This window comes from Lepus europaeus, chromosome 3 (assembly GCF_033115175.1).
Source record: "Lepus europaeus isolate LE1 chromosome 3, mLepTim1.pri, whole genome shotgun sequence".
Lineage (NCBI taxonomy): Eukaryota > Metazoa > Chordata > Mammalia > Lagomorpha > Leporidae > Lepus > Lepus europaeus.
Window position 1 is genome coordinate 99,982,287 of NC_084829.1, and position 20,461 is coordinate 100,002,747.

A 20,461-nucleotide genomic window follows, 5' to 3' on the forward strand; every position below is an offset into this window, starting at 1 on the left:
CTGTTTTAGCTGTTTGAGCATAACTCTGAATACCACAATTTGTGATTGCTAGTTGTCCATTTCACTTCTATAAGAAAAGACAATCTCTGTACAACTGTATTTTAAATATAAGCTCATTCAGCATTCTTTTACAGCCTATCAAATCCTCAGATCCATAGTCATCTAAAAAGAACTGGAGAAGAGCAAATAACTAGGTGAGTTGTAAGAAAAATGGAAATTATAGCTTTCAGTTTTATTTTCAAACAAGTAAAAGTGAAGTTGAAGGACATAATTTGATGTGCGTGGCAATGTTAAGACACTGCCTATGATGCCAGCATCCCTTATGGGCACCGGCTCAAGTCCCAGCTGCTTTACTTCAGATCCAGCTCTTGTTAATGCACCTGGGAAAGCAGAAGAAAATCTGCTAAATTCTTGGGATCCTGCACCCATGCGAGAGCCCTGGATGAAACTCCTCACTCCTGCCGGACCCGCTTCTGCCATTCTTGCCATTTGGGGAGTGAATCAGCATATGGAAGCTCTCTGTCTCTCTCTCTCTCTCTTTCTCTTTCTTTCTCTCTCTCTCTTCTCTCTCTCTCTCTCTCTCTCTGCCTTTCAATCAAATAAATAACTCTCTTTTATTTAAAAAAAGGGGGACAAAACTTTGAAAAAGAGTTTTTAACTCATGAATTTAATTTAGAGGTTAGAATTGTAGAAATAGATGTGGCCTGAGGTAAAATAACATCTTGGTATAAGTACAGTTTACAGTTTACCAACCAAAAATGTTTCTTTCAGAGGCTGTCTTCATTCTTTTTTTTTCTTTTTAAAATCTCTTTTTTTCATTTTGTTTTATCTGACTCGGATATTTAAAAATGCAATCTTCAATTTTACTTATTCTTTCTTCTACTTTACTAAACCTGTTATCATGGATTTTAATTGTGTTTCATCTGAATTATTCATTTTTCATTTTCAAAATGTATGTTTTAAGATCTATATTTGCTGAATCTATCACTCACATTAGAGATTATTTTCCTGATTTTATTCAAGCATCTCTCTTTATTTTCCTCTATTAAAAACTTTGTACTTCATCACAGTCTTTATTTGGAATTTTTCTCAGACATTTCATGAATCTCCTTTTCTTTGGTGTGTGTTACTAAAGTAATGTTGTGTTTCTTTGGGGGCATTATATCACCTTGTGTTCTCTTTTTTTTCATATTTTCTGTGTCCCTGCTTTGATATTTTGCATCTGACAGATGAATTATTTCTATCTTTCTTAGCAAGTGATTTTTGTAGTAAAGCCTTTCTTCTGAGTTGTGTTTTCAGGTGGCACTTTGGTGGGATATCTTGGCTTTATTAGTAAAATTTCCATTTATCTTCTTCCACAGCAACTGATGACAGCAGTGGCTGGGATGTGGGATGCGCTTCTCAGACTCAACAGGTGTATGGGGCTCTTGGTGGTAGCTGGTGGGGCAGAGACTAGAGTTTCAGGAGCACCAGCTCTTGGTTCACTGAAACTGATGTTGTGAGTATGCCACCTAGAGTCGGTACTCCAGTACCTGTGTTGGTAGGGCTGGGGTAGCATTGACCCAAAGTCCACCAGGGATCCCTTGTTGTCTGCAATGCCAGTCCTGGTGGCTTTTCAGCTCATTAAGCAGATAATTATTGTCTATGTTTTTTGATGTTTGGAGTTAGAGGAGGAGTGGAGTGAGCAGTCCTGTGGACACCTATGCCACAATGCTAAATCCAACGTAGAATCCATAGCCTACAAAAACTAGCACAACAAGGGGTAGGGCTGAGGTCTTCTCCACTATAGGCTGCTTGTTGATGAGAGGTAAATTTGTGGCCTAAGACTGCTGTAACCAACCTCAGATGATGTTGCATGGAATAGAAGTCCAATTTTCTGAGGCCATGCATCTCCATTTGGGATTAGTGCAGGTTCAGGGCCTCCATTCACAGGCATTGTTTGTTGCACAGGCACTGATTGTTGCAATCTGAATGGAGGTGCTATTACTAGAATCAAGACAAGTTTTGTGCTCACTTTGGTGCCCTACTCATCAGTTGCTGGAGTCTTTGTCTTTTATCTCTGCCTATGCTAGTGGGAGGAATGATGAAAGCCTTGGCCCCCAAGGCTGACACTAAGCTGGATTGCACCAGAGATTCACAGCAACAGGGCTCTGTGCTGTCTTGAAGTGGAGTTAGACTGTGACAAGCTTGAGGAGATGCAGGCTGTTACACTTATCTGTTCTACTGGTACAGTTTTCTACTTGATGCTAGGGCAGAACTTGAGGTTGTTGTCATGAGCACTGACATGGGGGTAGAGACCTTTGGTGTTTATGTGGTGCTAAGTTTCACTGCGTTAGACCTGGCTCTGAATTTCAAGGTAAAGTCCTAATCTACTCCCCAGAAGTTGGAGTCTTGTTCCGCTGTCTGCTAGAGGTTGGGGGAGGGGTGATTGAGGCAGTCCTTTTGCCACCCAGTTTGATGGTAAGCTGGGTTAAACCCAGTCTCACAGTCATGAGGCCCTGTGTAGTCTCAGAGTATAACCCAGTCCTGGGTGATGCTGTCTACTGCCAACTCATTCCACAAGGGTGCAGATCTCTGTCTGATGCTAGCACTCACCCTCTGGGCAAATCCATGTTAATTTCCTCACCTTAAGCCTTAACAACTGGAATCTTACTATCTGTCAGTGTTTGGGGCAGAGGTGAGGAAGGTGGATCCTTGTCCAAAAGATTAGTCTGCAAGCATTGGCATGGGGGCAGAGGCCACAGGACTCTGTCTGATTCTAGTTTTAATTGTAATAGGCTTGCTTCCACATTGGAAGTCAAAGATCTAATTTTGTTTCTTATTTCTCCCTGGAGAAGAAGGCATTTGTCTTTATAATGTTTCTGAGTTAGAGAGGTGAGATGTAACAACTGTTTCCTTATAGGAAAACCAGGCACTGAGTTATCTCCCCAGCTTCCTTGTCTCTTGTGAAGGTAACTGAATGCATGAATGAACAGCTGTTTAAATTGATGTCTCTTTGGGGAGACTGTTGGAACATTTTATTCAGCTACTATGCTACTCCAAGATTTCTTTTATATAAGAAAAAATATTCTTCAAGTGACAGATTTTAAATTACTTAATTAAAACAAAACCCAAACAACAAATTAAACATCAGTTAGTATTACTCTTGAAATATAAGGCGCTGCTTGCAGTTTATATACAACTTCTAGTTGCTTGAAAAAGTGAGACTTTAGTTTCTTAGTAAGCACTTTCTTGGGAATCATCATCAAAGTGTATAATGCACAGGCTATAACCACTTAAGTAAAACATTGTAATATATAAATCTTTAAAGCAATTAAGTAAAACATTTTCCTTCACAAACCGTAAAAATTACCAAGAAAATATGTAATACATATTTTAAAATTTTATTGACTTATTTGAGAGGAGGAGGAAGAGAGAGAGAGAGATGGAGGTGAAGAGAGAGAGAAAGAGAGAAAGAGAGGTGTCACATCTGTTGGTCCATTATCTGGGAACTAAATACATTTCTCCCATCTGGGTGATAGGAATCTAACAAAACTACCCTTTATCACTTCCTCCCAGGGTCTGTATTATTAAGAAGCTGGAACAAGTTCTGATATCAGGAATTGAACCAAATTACTCTGATGGGGAATGAGGGCATCCTCACCAGAGGCATTAAATGCTAGACCAAAGGCCCACACCAAACAATTTCTCAACATAATAATCTGATAAATATTACTAATTAATGTTGGCCCACTGAATGTGATTATAAATAAAATTTTCTAACAAAATAGTCCCATCTTAGAATTCACTGGTGAATACTACACTAAGTACTACACTAAATATTATGTCGATAGAATCTAAGCATAAATAAAATTTAAAAAAATCATCTTAGGGATGATAGTCCCAATGTTTGGGAACCTCAAGTTAACTAAGTTGTCATTACAAATATAAGAATTAGTCAATCCAAGAATGAGTATCCAGTTAGAACTATGAGTTTGTATTCCTATATGCACTTACACTTGATCTTAGCCAAAAGGCTGAGAAGCAATCCTATATGCACTTAAAAATGGATATTTCTCTTAACAAACATAAGAAAATATATACTAAACAAATGGTTTCACAGTATCTTCTAAATAGAAAACTTTGATGTAAAGAAGAAAATTGCTCTAGAGAAATCAGTGAGTAGTATATGTGTATGGGGGTGTGTGTGGCTGTTACATGGAGCAGCAGAATGGTTGCTTGGAAGTGTGAACTGTATTTTTTTAAAGGTTTATTTATGTATTTAAGAGGCAGAGGCAGAGAGAGAGAGCGAGAGAGAGAGGTCTCCCATAGACTGGTCCAATCCCCAGATGGCCCCAATGGACTGAAGCTGGGCTCATCCGAAGCTAGGAGCCAGGAGCTTCTTCCGGATCTCCCACTTGGGTGCAGGAACCTAAGCACTTGGACCATCCTCTACTGCTTTTTCAGGCTGTAGCAAAGGGATGGATTAGAAGTGGAGTAGCCAGGTCTTGAACTGACACCCAGATGTGATGTTGGCACTGCAGGCAGCAGCTTTACATGCTACGCCATAGAACAGACCCCTCTGTATTTTATCAGATATTGCGTTCATTTTTAGAAGACTAATTAATACATAAGGGAAAAAAGAATTTCATAAGCTGTGCTCTTGAATAAATTTATGTTTTCCAGGTTAATTCCTTTTGTAGTGGAGGTCCATTCTGTAATCTGAGGTGTTACTATGACCACAAAGCTGATCTCTCTGGTGTGAAATTAAACAGTTTTCAGGTACTGAATAATCAGTAATAAGAAAAAACATTCTGCTTATTTCAAGTTAGAGAAAATAGAAATGGTTCATGAATTTCTGAATTGTTCTTTCCTGCTATGGATATTTTGTGACTATAAAACACAAAATATTACTTTGATATCAATACCAAGTGTGAGAAAAAATTAACATAGAGTGTCTGAGCTAAAACATTAAAGTAACTGAATTTGATGGAAATATAAAAATATGAAATTTCAGAGGACATATTCTATATATATTTAAAATTGATTAGATATTTTTGTCCTTGTCAGTTCTTTTTGTTTTATTGCTGCCTTTCCCCTCTGTCTTCTGTATGGTTACTTAAGTTTATTTATCTATTTATTTGATTAAGCAATAGTTGACCAATACCAAGTTTTGAGAAATACTTTCAATACTATAACAATCCTGAAACAGATGAGTACCAAATCATGGGAAATCAGCTGGTTTGAAAATTAGAATAAGGTTTTAAATAGGTAAGCTCCTCCCATATATCAGTATAGACAACAGTAATGTGCATTACTAGATAGAAGATTCACTTATGGTGAATTTTATGTTATGCACTCTTTTTATGAAAATTGCTTCTATAAATATAATCTTTCATTGATCCTAGGTCTAACAATACCTAAAGGAAGGCATCTTAAGAAATCAACTTTAGATTTCAGCAGCTTACACATAGCTAAAGAAATAAGGCAATCCAGAGAAGAAAAGTGAGATCTTGGGGCCAATAAGGAAGAGTGGGCAGGACACACACAAACAGGAACAGCCTCCTTTCAATTTTCCTCTAACCTTCCACCCTTCTTGGTTGCTTTACGTAAAAGGGGCTCTTTCAGATTTCAAGTACCTTTGATAGTGTGGTGAAAGATGCTGAAAAAGTATGTACTGTAGAAAAATGGGCAAAGTTGCACAAAATTGTGTATCATAATTGTAGGGAGTAAATGGACTGTATAAAAACCATTCAGCCTCTGACTTAATATTATAGTTTTGTGTCATATCAGATTCTGTTCCCAGAATGAGTTTTGAATGCCAGAAACTTTACTATCCTCTGTAGCTAGTTCACTAGAGAAATAATTACATAATTCAAAGCCAACAGTTATTGTACTTAGAAACAGTGTAGCTATTAGATGAAAATTCTAGTATTAAACATAGTCATTATTGCTTCTGGAGACTCCCTTTACCTGTATTGCATAAAAATGATAGTTTACTTTGCTTTAAATTTTGAATAGATATATTTTATATCAACTGAGTTAGCCTATGTATTCTACTGGAAGAAATGCAAAAGTATGCTTATAAATAAAAGTATTTTTAATGGGGGCCGGCACTATGGTGCAGTGGGTTAAATCCCTGGCCTGAAGCGCTGGCATCCTATATGGACTCCAGTTCTGGTCCAGGCTGTTCCTCTTCCAATCCTGCTCTTTGCTATCTCATGGGAAAGCAGTAGAAGATGGCCCAAGTCCTTGGGCTCCTGCACCCATATTGGAGTCCTGGAAGAAGCTCCCGGCTCCTGGCTTCGGATTGGCACAGCTCTGGCCATTGTGACCATCTGGGGAGTGAACCAGTGGATGAAAGACTTCTCTCTCTGTCTCTACCTCTCTGTAATGCTGTCTTTCAAATAAATAAAATAATAATAATAATAAAGTATTTGTGGTGAATACTACTACCAAAAAGGTCTATTATCTAAAACCTTTATTATAAAAACTTGTATTTTTTTAATGTAGCCATCTCCTTTTAAGCCAGCATTGTCAAAACAAGTTCATTTATACCCAACATAAGCAAATAATTGATAAAGTTATTTAATGGTGTTATTAAAATTATTTAAAAGAAAATTATTATAATAATAGCTAAAATTAACATATAATGTATATTTACATGAAAATTGTTTAGATAACAAAACCAAATTTAATTCAGTTCAACAACAAAAGTGGCAGGTTTTCAATATCAGAATGAAAGACACATATCGTAAGAGGTCTCCTTCATGTCCCAGTGTTATCATCTTGGATTTCTTTTCTGCTTACTCTTTTTTTTTTTTAAGATGTATTTATTTACTTGAGATGCAGAGTTACAGACAGAGGAAGAGAAAGAGGGAGAGAGATCTTCCATCCACTGCAATGGCCAGAGCTGGGCTGATCTGAAGCCAGGAGCCAGGAGCTTTCTCTGTCTTTGTCAAGAGTGCAGTGGCCCAAGCACTTGGGCCATCCTATACTGCATTCTCAGGCCATCAACAGGGCGCTGGATCAGAAGTAGAGCAGCTGGGACTCAAACCGGCACCCATATGGGATACGGGTGCCACAGGCAGATGCTTTATTTATTATACCACGGCGCCGTTTGCTCTGTCTATTCTTCTAATGCCTATTAAATATCAGCTAATGCTATTAATAATTCAAATTGTACCTTTCACCAATCAATTAATATTACTAATATATCCATATAACTTAATGTTTATGATTCTAGCATGACTCATATCTCTTTTATGTTGTTTGTTGTACAAATGGGAAAAGAAAAAAATAGGAAAACATATATAAGCAAATTTTCAATTTCTCCACATATATGTATACAATAATTTAGTTAATTACTTATTTACTTTAAAAAGCAGCCGGCGCCATGGCTCACTAGGCTAATCCTCCGCCTATGGCACTGGCACCCCAGGTTCTAGTCCCGGTTGGGGCGCCGGATTCTGTCCCGGTTGCTTCTCTTCCAGTCCAGCAGTGGAGGATGGCCCAAGTGCTTGGGCCCTGGACCTACATGGGAGACCAGGAGAAGCTCCTGGCTCCTGGCTTTGGGTCGGCACAGTGTGCTGGCCATAGCAGCCATTTGGGGGGTGAACCAACAGAAGGAAGACCTTTCTCTCTCTCACTGTCTAACTCTGCCTATAAAAACAAACAAACAAACAAAACTAGAACTATTGAAGAAGAGAGTTGAGCTGCATATTCTATAGCTGGCACTCATTGTCAGACAATTGGGAAGAGGACCTTTTGGACCCCTTTGCCCCAGTAGAGCTTTCAGTTGGCTGGCTGAAGGGAGACTATTGTTCTTAGGAAAATCCAGAATAGTAAACTGAATCTACAGAATTTTGAAAACTGTAAATTGCTGGCTTGGCATGGGTGTGTGTGTGTGTGTGTGTGTGTGGCGACAATGGCAATAGCTAATGGAACAACTTATTCTATTGCAGTCTTTCTGGATCCCTGCCCTTCTACTGTCTAGAAACTCCACTTCAATCACTGGTGTTACCATGCGTAGATAAATTTCTGTATCCCTTCTAAACTTCATGGAATGGAAAGAACAATTGATATAATATCTTTGTATAGTGAAAGATAATGATGCGGTAGAATAGTTATTTATTTATTTTTTGACAGGCAGAGTGGACAGTGAGAGAGAGAGACAGAGAGAAAGGTCTTCCTTTTGCCGTTGGTTCACCTTCCAATGGCCGCCGCGGTAGCGCGCTGCAGCCCGCGCACCGCGCTGATCCGATGGCAGGAGCCAGGTGCTTCTCCTGGTCTCCCATGGGGTGCAGGGCCCAAGGACTTGGGCCGTCCTCCACTGCACTCCCTGGCCACAGCAGAGAGCTGGCCTGTAAAAGGGGCAACCGGGACAGGATCGGTGCCCCGACCGGGACTAGAACCCAGTGTGCCGGCGCCGCAAGGCGGAGGATTAGCCTAGTGAGCCACGGCGCCGGCTGATGTTGAATTTTTTTACACACCTCTTAGTCATTTGTATATTATCTTTAGATGAATTCAAGTCCATAGCCCATTTCTAATTGAGTTGTACGAATTTCATATTTTTTAACGTTATTTCAGTTGTGTTATTTTCATCTCTTGCTTTAGCCAGCTTTTAACAATGTTGTTTCCTTTGCTATGGAAGAAATCTTTACTTAGGTGTAATTCCACTTTTGTACTTTTTTTTTCCTATACTTTTGGTACTATACCCAACGAATCATTATTGAAATCAATGTCATGAAAATTTCATATGTTCTCCCTGATCGATGGCAACTAAACGAGCATCTAAAATGATACCCATTGAAGTGAAATGGACACTATGAGAGACAATGACATGATCAGCCCTTGTCTTGACTGTTGAGGAACAACTTACTATTTTATTCCTTTTAGTATTTTTGTTGTTGTTGTTGTTGCTAAGTGAAATGGACACTATGAGAGACAATGACAGGATCAGCTCTTGTCTAGACTGTTGAGGAACAACTTACTATTTTATTCCTTTTAGTATTTTTGTTGTGGTGGTTGTTGTTGCTCTGTTTGTTCTACATAAGACCACTGGTTGAACTCTGTAATTAATGCACAATCATTCTTAGGCGTTTAAAATTAACAGAAAAGTGATCTCTGTTAAACATAGGAGTGGGAATAAGAGAGGGAGGAGATACATAGTTTAGCACATGCTCACTCGGACTTACCTCCAATGGTGGAACTAGAAATGTGCCAGGGGATTTCAAATCAATCTTACCAAGGAGGCAGGTACCAATGCCAGCGCACTTGGTAAAGTGATAAGTATAAATACACAACCGATCAAAAAGATAGGGTATGTGTCGAAGAGATTTCACAAATAAGACCAGTGTAAGCAAATAATGAAGGATAGAATTAAAAGGGAGAGAATGATCCTGCGGGAGAAGCAGGACACACAGCAGACTCACAGAATGGCAAATGCCCAAAACAGCACTCCTGCCTCAGAATCAACCCTTGGGACATTCGGATCTGGCTAAAACGTCCATGAGAGTCTCACAGGCATGGAAAGCCATGACATGGTGGCAAAGAACAATCTAAATGAAAGACCCTAGTGAACAAGACGCCAGCAGAAGGAACAGGCCATCAAGGAGAGAGGCACCTTTCTCTGAAGGGAGGAAGGAACCTCCACTGTGGCACGGCCTTGACTAAACAAGTTCAGAGTCGGTGAACTCAAGGGACTTCCATAGCCTAGACAGCTCATAGCAAGAGTCTCGGGTGATTACTGACGTCATAAATAAGAGTGCCAATTGTTAAATCAACAACGGGAGTCACTGGGTACATGCTCCCCACGTAAGATCTCTGTCTTTAATGTGTTTTACTATGAAACGTAAAAACACTACTAGTCGAACAGTACCCTATACCTTGTGCGGTTGTGTGAATGCAGCCTGTTGAAATCCTTGCTTAGTATATACTAAGTTGATCTTCAGTATATGAAGGTAATTGAAAATGAAACTCGATAAAGGGTGGGATGGGAGAGGGAGAGGGGAGGGCCACGGGAGGGAGGGAGTTTGGGGGTGGGGAGCCACAACAATACAAAAGTTGCACTTTGTAAATTCACATTTATGAAATAAAATAAAATAAAATAAATAAATAAATAAATGCTGATAACAATAAAAAAAAGACACTACTGGTGTTGCTATAATACAAAAAAAAAAAAAAAGAAAGAAAATTTTCCCTTTGGAATTCTTAGATTTTTAATGCTTCTGCTTGATATTTTTAATCAGTTTTGAGTTGATTTTTGTGTATATGTAAATAAGAGCTCAATTTCATTCTTTTGCAGGTGGCTATCTGGTTATTTCGCTCCATTTTTGAAGAGACTATTCATTCCCTTTTGTATATTCTTACCACACATTAATAGATTTTTTTTTCTGGGTTTTATATTCTGTTATAATTTGGTCCGTGACTGTTTTTTTTTTGTCAGTTCTATATTGTTATTATTAATGTGACTTTGTTATATATTTGAAATCATGAAGTATGGTGCATCAATTAGATCTTTATCAAGATTGGCTTGATTACTCAAGTTTTTTGTGCTTCTGTATGAATTGCAGAATTACGACTTCTTTTGTTAAAAAGCTCATTGGGACTTTTAAAATAATGAGCTGTAGCTGTAGAATACTTTTTGTTATATGGACATTTACATAATTTCAAGTTTTCAAACTCATGAACACATTTCTTTTCCTTTGTTGGAGTTTTGTTTCACTTCTTTCATTAATGTTTTGTAGGCTTTATCATAGAAGTCTTTCGCTTCCTTAGTTGATTTAGTTCCAAGTTATTTTGAGTTTTTTGCTATTAAAATATAAGTATCTTCCTAATTTACTTCAGAAAGTTTATTAGTAATGTATACAAACAAAAATGAGCTTGTATGTAGACTTTGTAACCTGCAACTTTATTTTTAATTTGCATCAGACATTTTTTTTTTTGGACAGGCAGAGTTAGACAGTGAGAGAGAGAGACAGAGAGAAAAGTCTTCCTTCCTCAAATGGCCACTACAGCCAGAACAATGCTGATCCGAAGCCAGGAGCCAGGTGCTTCCTCCTGGTCTCCCATGCGGGTGCAGGGCCCAAGGACTTGGGCCATCCTCCACTGCCTTCCCAGGCCACAGCAGAGAGCTGGACTGGAAGAGGAGCAACTGGGACAGAATCAGGCTCCCCGACCAGGACTAGAACCCAGAGTGCCGGCACTTCAGGTGGAGGATTAGCCTAGTGAGCTGCTGCGCTGGCCTCCATCAGATTTTTATGGGATCTTCATTGTTTTCTTTATAAGATCATATAATCTGAATACAGGTATAATTTTGGTTCTTCAAAGTAAAAAGCTTATCTTTTCAATACTTCTTATTTTGGTTTTAAGGTGTTCTTACCTGTCTCTTATTTGAGCTGTTCTATTCATATAGTACTTTAAATTCCGGATGGGAACTATATTGCCCTCACTTTTTAGTTCTTTTATTTATTATCCAAACCAACACACATTTGAGAGTGGGAGGTGCACTATTGATAATTATGACAGAACAACAGTCATAAATGTATTTAAGTTTACAGAGTGCCTGAGAAAAATGAAACGTCATTTTATTTCTAGCACTTGGAGAACACCCACAGTAGTACACATTGAACTCCTGCCAACATACTAGCCTGAAGGCAGTGTTAGGTATTCATTTCTTACTATAAAAAACAAGGCATTCACAAGTTGGTGGTGACACAATTATAAAATCAGACTGTGCTTAAAATCAGACTGTGCTTAAACATTTTAGAAGGCAGAGAGAATGTGAATAGACAAAAAGGTGAGCAAAGATATATATTTAAACATAGCATTACATTCTAAGTCTTGTGTGTCTCTGAGACAACTGATATATCAAAATCAAGTTGACAAAATATGATATCTTTTTTGAACCTATTTAGGTTTACATGAAGCTACAAATTCTCAAGATAATAGTGCTTGTAATTGTAACCATCCAAGTTCAATGCTGAAGTCTAGTTTGTTTGCCTTAGGTCTTTGTTACTTTCATCAATTCAAAAATCATTTTTCTTATAAGATCTTCTCTCTCCACAAGCCCAACTTTGTGTAGTTTCTGACTACCTTCTAGTTCATTTCTGATTCCACCATTACCATTTTATCTCCTTATACCATGGAACTTAAAAAATAAAACAAAACTCCCTCCATACACAAACATACAGCTGAGAAATACATATTGTTTCATAGATTCCCCAATTCCTTTCCATTATGTGGCTACATAAAAAGATACTTTAAGAAGATCATGGAAAATTAAAATAAAATATCAGCTTATTTGGTGCAAAAGTTTTGAAATCCATGTGCAATTTTTATATACATAATACTCATTTATTATGATCTATTGGAAGATTCCTCCAATGCATGTATTTCTTATATAAAAATATACTTATCTTTACTTCTATTTTCATGACCTTTTAGAATTATGCTTACATTTATCTTTCTTCAGCTTTGGAGATTAAAATTCTGAAAAAAAAATTTTCAAATAATTATTTCTGAGTAAAAAGCCCAAATCAAGGTGGTGAAGCATTATGTGGAATATCCACAGCTCATGAATTATAACAATAAAAATAAGAATCAAGTCATAGGTAAAGAAAAGTATTTAAATAGATATGATGGGAGCCGGCATCCTGGCTCAGTAGGTTAATCCTCCACCTGCAGCACCAGCATCACATATGGGTGCCAGTTCTAGTCCCGGCTGCCCCTCTTCCAGTCCAGTTCTCTGCTATTTCCTGGGAAAGCAATAGAAGATGGTCCAAGTCCCTGGGCCCCTGCACCCATGTGGGAGACCAGGAAGAAGCACCTGGCTCCTGGCTTCTGATCGGCACAGCTCCAGCCTTTGAGGCCATTTGGGGAGTGAGCCAACGGAAGGAAGACCTTTCTCTCTGTCCCTCTCTCTCTCACTGTCTATAACTCTAACTCTCAAATAAAATATATAAAAAATCCTTAAAAATAGATATGGTGATATTTAACAGAGATTATACCCATACGTTTCATTTAGATGACTAACATCCAGTTTGATAGTGATGCTTGATACAGTTTCCTCAAATTCCTACTAGGAACTTGTGAAAAGGAAAGAAGGAACGATGGAAGGAAGGACAAATGACAGATGATAGGAAAGAAGAGATTGAAGGAGGGAGGTAACAAGTAAACAAAAAAGTATGAAGGAAGAAAATATGAACAGAAGGATTTAATCCTCCCAAATTTGTATGTTATGATCCTAGGATGTAGGATGACTTTGGGGAGTCATTCAGTCATTGGGGTGATCCCTTATAGAAAAAAACTTCAGAGTCTCTCTCTTTCTCCACTATCCACCCTATGTGAGTGTACAAGTTTGAAATCTGCAACCCAAACGACAGCCCTCAACAAGAGCCCAACCACACTGGCACCCTGATCACAGACTTACAGATTCTAGAACTGTGAGAAAGAGGTATTTACTGATTGGGGTCCCACTCAGTGTGTGGTAATTTGTTATAGGATCCCTACTGACTAATATAGGGAAGAAAGGTGGAAGGAAAGAAAAGAATGGAGGCTGAAAAGGAGGAGAGAAGAGAGGAGAAGAGAGGAAAGAAGAGAATGATGGGGAGAAAAAGTAATTGAACTTCAAATCAGAACCACTTATAAAAATTCTAAATCCTTTTTTATTTATTTATTTATTTGACAGGCAGAGTTAGACAGAGAGAGAGAGAGACAGAGAGAAAAGTCTTCCTTCCGTTGGTTCACCCCCCAAATGGCCGCTACAGCCAGAACAATGCTGATCCGAAGCCAGGAGTCAGGTGCTTCCTTCTGGTCTCCCATGCGGGTTCAGGGGCCCAAGTACTCGGGCCATCCTCCACTGCCTTCCCTGGCCACAGCAGAGAGCTGGACTGGAAGAGGAGCAACCAAAACTAGAACCCAGTGCCCATATGGGATGCCGGTGCTGCAGGCGGAGGATTAACCAAGTGAGCCATGGCGCCGGCCCTTCTAACTCTTTTGTTTGTAATTATAGTTAGACTGTTTTAAGGAATTTGTAGCTGATCATCACATGGAAGGATGGAACTTTCTCCTTCAATATTCTACAGTTGTTGCTAAGAGCTATTCCCACATGGAAGGATGGAACTTTCTCCTTCAATATTCTACAGTTGTTGCTAAGAGCTATTCCCAGCCTAAGTGGCCCTGCTGCTTTATTACCTGCTGCTGCCACCCAGGTTTTGAGTCTTCAATGTCAACTTGCCACACTTCCTAGGATTTCTCTTAGAGGACCATCACATATGCTATTATGGAAGCCTAAGGAGCTCCAGCGCATGTCTTTCCTGGTAGGGCTCAGGGAAACTAACTTCTCTCGTGATTTCTGGGCTCACATAGAGTACCTCACCTCTGCACGTAGAATCTGAAGTCTTCAGCACCTGACTGAAGAATGTATGTAACATGTCTTGGAAGATTGTGACAAGGAAATATAATGATTTATGGGGAAAGATTCACGCAGTAAGAAGAAGAAGATGGGAAAGGATAGGTAATTGCTTTTTGCTTCCTCACACATTCAGGGTGTACTGAGGTGAAGTGTTTCTGTGCATTACATGTAACCAAGCAACCAGCAGTATTTCCAAACACTGTCCTTTATCATCTTCCTTATCTAGGATTCCACTTCTAAAAATAAAAATAAAACCTTTCCCTAAGTCTGTTGTGTGTTTAAATCATCTTAAAACTGAACGTTGGTTTTTCCATATTGCTAGACATAAAGGTTTAAATGCTATATAGGTTTTTTTTTTTTATTTTTGGTTGTGAAGTGGAGATGGAGAGAGAAAGAATTAGAGAGATGTTTCACCCCACTGGTTCATTCTCAAATGTTGACAAAAACTAAAACTGGATCAGACCAGAAATAGGAAGCTGGAACTCATTCCAGGTCTCCAAAGGGTATGATTTGGACCCAAATACTTTCGTTTTCACCTATTGTCTCCCAGGATGTACTTTAGCAGAAAGTTGGAATCTGAAGTGAAGCTGGGATTTGAACCCGGCACTCCACTATGGGATGTGTAAATCCTAAGCAGTATCCAAACCGATCATCCAGCAAATGCCTGATCCCATGTAGATTTTTGTAGAATGAAATCAATTTATTTTATTTAATATATCAATTTTCATTACTTTTATTCTAAATTTCTCTGAAGTCCATCTGTTCCTCTCCTTTTTACTTATACTACATCATATGGGCCATCATCATCTCTATTTTGCAATATAATATTAGGCTTCTATTTGCTATACCAATCTGTAGGTAGTTCTTTGCCTTTTGTTTTTAAATTGTTTTATTTATATAAGGTGAGCAAATTCTATGTAATTCATATTTACAGATTTAAGAACATAAGGAATATACCACCCTATCATCCCTCCATCATTTTACTCTCCCTCCTTTCTTTCCTTTTTTTAAAGTTTTTAAAATGACTTACTTTTAGTTTCCTTTATAACCACAAATGTAAAACTAGACTAAGTAAAGAATTCAACAAATAGTAAGTAGAAAAATCACTGATCCTCAAAAATATAGATCAGGGTTATATACTTTACTGATTCATCTTCCAACCACTTTCATAGTAATCTTTCTAAAAAGTAAACATAAACATGCTTTTCTTCTGCCTTAAAACTTGCAATAGATCCTTTTTGATGGTAAATTGAAGCTTCATGTTTATGACAAGTACACTGTGCTTTGGATTCTATTTTTAATCCTCTGCTTTTTTTAACTTTTATTTAATGAATATAAATTTGCAAAGTACAGATTATGGATTACAATGGCTTCCCCCCACATAACTTCCCTCCCACCTGCAACCCTCCCTTTTCCCACTCCCTCTCCCCTCCCATTCACATCAAGATTCATTTTCAATTCTCTTTATATACAGAAGATCAATTTAGTATATATTAAGTAAAGATTTCAACAGTTTCCCCCCACATAGCAACACAAAGTGAAAAAGTACTATTGGAGTACTAGTTATAGCATTAAATAACAGTGTACAGCACATTAAAGACAAAGATCCTACATGATATTTTTTAAAATTTAATTAATTTTCTATGCAATTTTCAATTTAACACCAGGTTTTTTTTCATTTTCAATTATATTTATATACAGAAGTTTGATTCAGTATATACTAAGTAAAGATTTCATCAGTTTGCACCCACACAGAAACACAAAGTGTAAAATACTGTTTCAGTACTAGTTATAGCATCACTTCACATTGGACAACATATTAAGGACAGATCTCACATGAGATGTAAGTACACAGTGACTCCTGTTGTTGACTTAACAATTTGACACTCTTGTTTATGGTATCAGTAATCTCCCTAGGCTCTAATCATGAGTTGCCAAGGCTATGGAAGCCTTTAGGGTTCACTGACTTTGATCTTATTCCAATAGGGTCATAGTCAAAGTGGAAGTTCTCTCCTCCCTACAGAGAAAGGTATCTCCTTCTTTGATGGCCCCATTCTTTCCACTGGGATCTCACTTGCAGAGACATTTAATTTAGGTCTTCTCCTTTTTTTTTTTTTTCCCCCAGAGTGTCTTGGCTTTCCATGTCTAAAATACTCTCATGGGCTCTTCAGCCAGATCCAAATGCCTTAAGGGCTGATTCTGAGGCCAGAATGCTATTTAGGACATCTGCCATTCTATGAGTCTGCTGTGTATCCCGCTTCCCATGATGGATCGTTCTCTCCCTTTTTGATTCTATCAGTTAGTATAAGCAGACACTAGTCTTGTTTGTGTGACCTGTTTGACTCTCAGACATATCGGAGTCATCAATTGTGAACTGAAATTGATCACTTGGACTACTGAGATGGCATTGGTACATGCCACCTTGATCAGATTGTATTGGAATTCCCTGGCACGTTTCTAACTCCACCATTTGGGGCAAGTCCGATTGAGCATGTCCCAAATTGTACATCTCCTCCCTCTCTTTTTCCCACTCTTATATTTAACAGGGATCACTTTTCAGTTAAAATTTGAACACCTAAGAATAATTGTGTGTTAATTACAGAGTTCAACCACTAGTACTAGAACAACAAAAACAAAAACAACAACAAAAATACTAAAAAGGATAAAGCATTACATTGTACATCAACAGTCAGGACAAGAGCTGATCAGGTCATTGTTTCTTATAGAGTCCATTTCACCTCAACAAGTTTCTCCTTTGGTGTTCAGTTAGTTGTCACCGATCAGGGAAAACAAATGATATTTGTCTCTTTGGGACTGGCTTAATTCACTCAGCATGATGTTTTCCAGATTCCTCCATCTTGTTGCAAATGAACAGGTTTCATTGTTTCTTACTGATGTATAGTATTATATAGAGTACATGCCCCATAATTTCTTTTTGCAGTCTACTGTTGATGGGCATTTGGGTTGGTTCCAGGTCTTAGCTATTGTGAATTGAGCTGCAATAAACATTAATGTGCAGACAGCTTTTGTGTTTGCCAATTTAATTTCCTTTGGGTAAATTCCAAGGAGTTGGATGGCTGGGTTGAATGGTAGGGTTATATTCAGGTTTCTGAGGAATCTCCAGACTGACTTCCATAGTGGCTTAACCAGTTTGCATTCCCACCAACAGTGGGTTAGTGTCCCTTTTTCCCCACATGCTCTCCAGCATCTATTGTTGGTAGATTTCTGAATGTGAGCCATTCTAACCAGGGTGAGGTGAATCCTCTGCTTCTTTTAACTCTAGCTCATGTTGCCCTGTGCGCCTAGAACATCTCAGCTTCCATCCCTTTATCTGCTCAGTTCCTACTGTTCCCTTAAGGCAGTAGTTCTTCTCATGTCAGGAGTCATGGCCTCTTTTTTATTAGGTGAAATATTGGGATTCATTTTTTCAAAAGAAATGTACACACATACATTTTGTGCAAAATATGAAAAGACAGTTAGACTTTTGTACTTTCCCCAAACCTACTCAGATGCACGGGAGCTCATTTCCTCTATTTCACTACTTCAAATTGAGGTGCCACTCTGCTGTGACACTTTTCTGGTCTCCTGAGGTTACTCTCTCCACCACAAAGAATATCTCAATGGGTTATGGTTGTGCTTACCTTATTTCTGACTAATCAATGCCTGTCATGGAGCCGACATATAATATTTACTTTGATGGATGAATTGGATAAATGGATTTATTTGATCCTCCTCCTAGATCTTTGAAACCTATAGAATATAATTAATGTAACATATAAGACAAGTAAAAATTATTTTAGAAATGGAAAAAAATACTCAGAATGGTTTAATAACTTGATTCAATGACAGAACTGGAAGCAGAGCCTCTTTTCCTTATCATAAGTTCTTCAATACACACTTATGTTTTATATTTAAAACAAAAGAAAGGCGGAAGAGATTTTATATCTTTTGCCCTGGCACATGTAAGTCACTGAGAGAGACAATATTTTATCCTGAATATACATCAAGAATATTTTCTAATGAGCCTTCAAAAAGAATACATCCTTTACTTTAAAGTTATTTCTACTATAAAGACTTATAAGTGAAATCTAACCTAGCTGCAGTCTACTTATAAGACTATTCACTCTGGATAAGCATTTTAAGTGGTCAGACAGAGTTATCATATTCCAAGTGGGAGGACAGGTAAACAGTTTATTGTTGCTTTGCAATTGACACCACTGTTTACATTAGACTTAGAATCTTTTCTACTGGCTGCTTCCTTTAAATATGCTTTCCCCAAACTCATGAATTGCTAATGAACTCCTCTGAGAAAACTCTGATGTCCTTCACTGAGGATTTCTAATAATAATTTAATTGCTATTTTGATATGAAATACAGAAATTGCTTTTGCTTTATAGCATGAAAGTGACAAAAGTGTACTTGCTTTCCTTTTTCTTTTGTCTTCTGGGGGTCTACAAATGACAACATTATCATAGCTCAGAAATTCCAATAAACACTGTCCAGGGAAAAAGATGCCCAGGGGCTTACCCTCTTTAGTCAAATATACAGGAAAGGTTTAATCTACTAAGCAATAAACTTTTAGGCAATTACTCCTTTATGACCAAGAAAAGAAAAACAGAAACAAACTGTGACCCATCATGCATGCAAAGCCTGAGTGAAGAGCTTAGACTTACACTAAGGTTTCCTGATTCAGCTGAAAAAAGGTCTCCCAATACAATTGACAATCTCAGAGGAGGTCAACCAGGGAGCCAGTATTATTCTCATCAGCTGACAATGAGCCTTCTCTCTCCGCATGTCAGTGGAGACTATATGGGAGCTTATACTTCCGTTCTTTTCAGGCAGTAACTGGGTGTCACCCCCTTCCCCACTGGAGTGGTGCTAGAAGAGGCCTAGCAGAGGGTCAGGACTTTCATCATCACCCAGTTGTGATGAGAACACCTCACCACGGTGCAGTGGAGATCAAGTGTAAGCTGGAATTCATACATTTTGAGCAGTGATCAAAAGTGCTGCCCACTCCACACCTTCCCACAAGCTACAAGGTATAAACATCAACACAAACTGATTGGGGACCATGGACTTTTGCCTTCTCTTGGTATTTTGCTTTAATTCTCTGAATAATCTTAATACTTAGCCCACTTCTCACTCACATTACATGTGTAGTGGCTGCCTTGAGTGCATTCATATGGAAGACAATTTGTCTCTGCCTCTAAGAGACTTTAGAATAGGCAGACCAATTTCCATGCTGGAGAAATGCAGTTAAAACAAAAGCTTTAAATAAAATCAAGAATTTCATAACATAATAGAAAACCATACATGTCTTATTTTCATGTTAACAAATGAGAAAATTTCAAACAATGAAAAATGACAGTTAGTACACATCAGTACTTAAATGACAAATCTTAACATTATCTAATAAAAAATGAAAGCAACCATAATGAAAATGTTTCAGTAGTAACCAATAAAAATCCTAAAACAAATGAAAGTATAGGAAGCCTCAGCAAAGAAATAAAAGAAAAAAAAATATATATATATATAAATGGAAATCAAGTGCTAGGTTACTGCAGTAAAACTCAGAGTAAAGCAGGGTACCATAGCCCCTGCCCCAAGCCTACACCTGCATGCTGAATATTTAGAGCTCCCTAGACAGTGCCTCCACTACTTTTCCCCCAGTGGCTGTCAGTAGGTGGAGACAGAAAGATCAGGTGAGGAGAGAGCACTTAGAGCCTTACTGTGGGTCTCAGAACTGGGCCCAATACCCTAAGAATCTGATTTTGATAAAACTCAAAGGCCTCCACCCATGGCAAGTGATCATGAATGGAACCTCTGCACTTGCCAAGCATCAGGTAGAGGCCTATGCTACTGTAGGACAGAAAACATTCTGTTATGTGTCACTGCTGGCCTCACATGGGCCTTATGTGACCTCTGGGACATTGTGGGGTACAGCAATTTTGAAGTAAGATGTGACTTGGCCTAGTTCTAGTCTGGGTGGACATAGAGTTGGCTTTAACAATGTCCATCAGCCATGGGCAGACATCAAGTTATCACAGGACTTTGTCTTGGGACTCA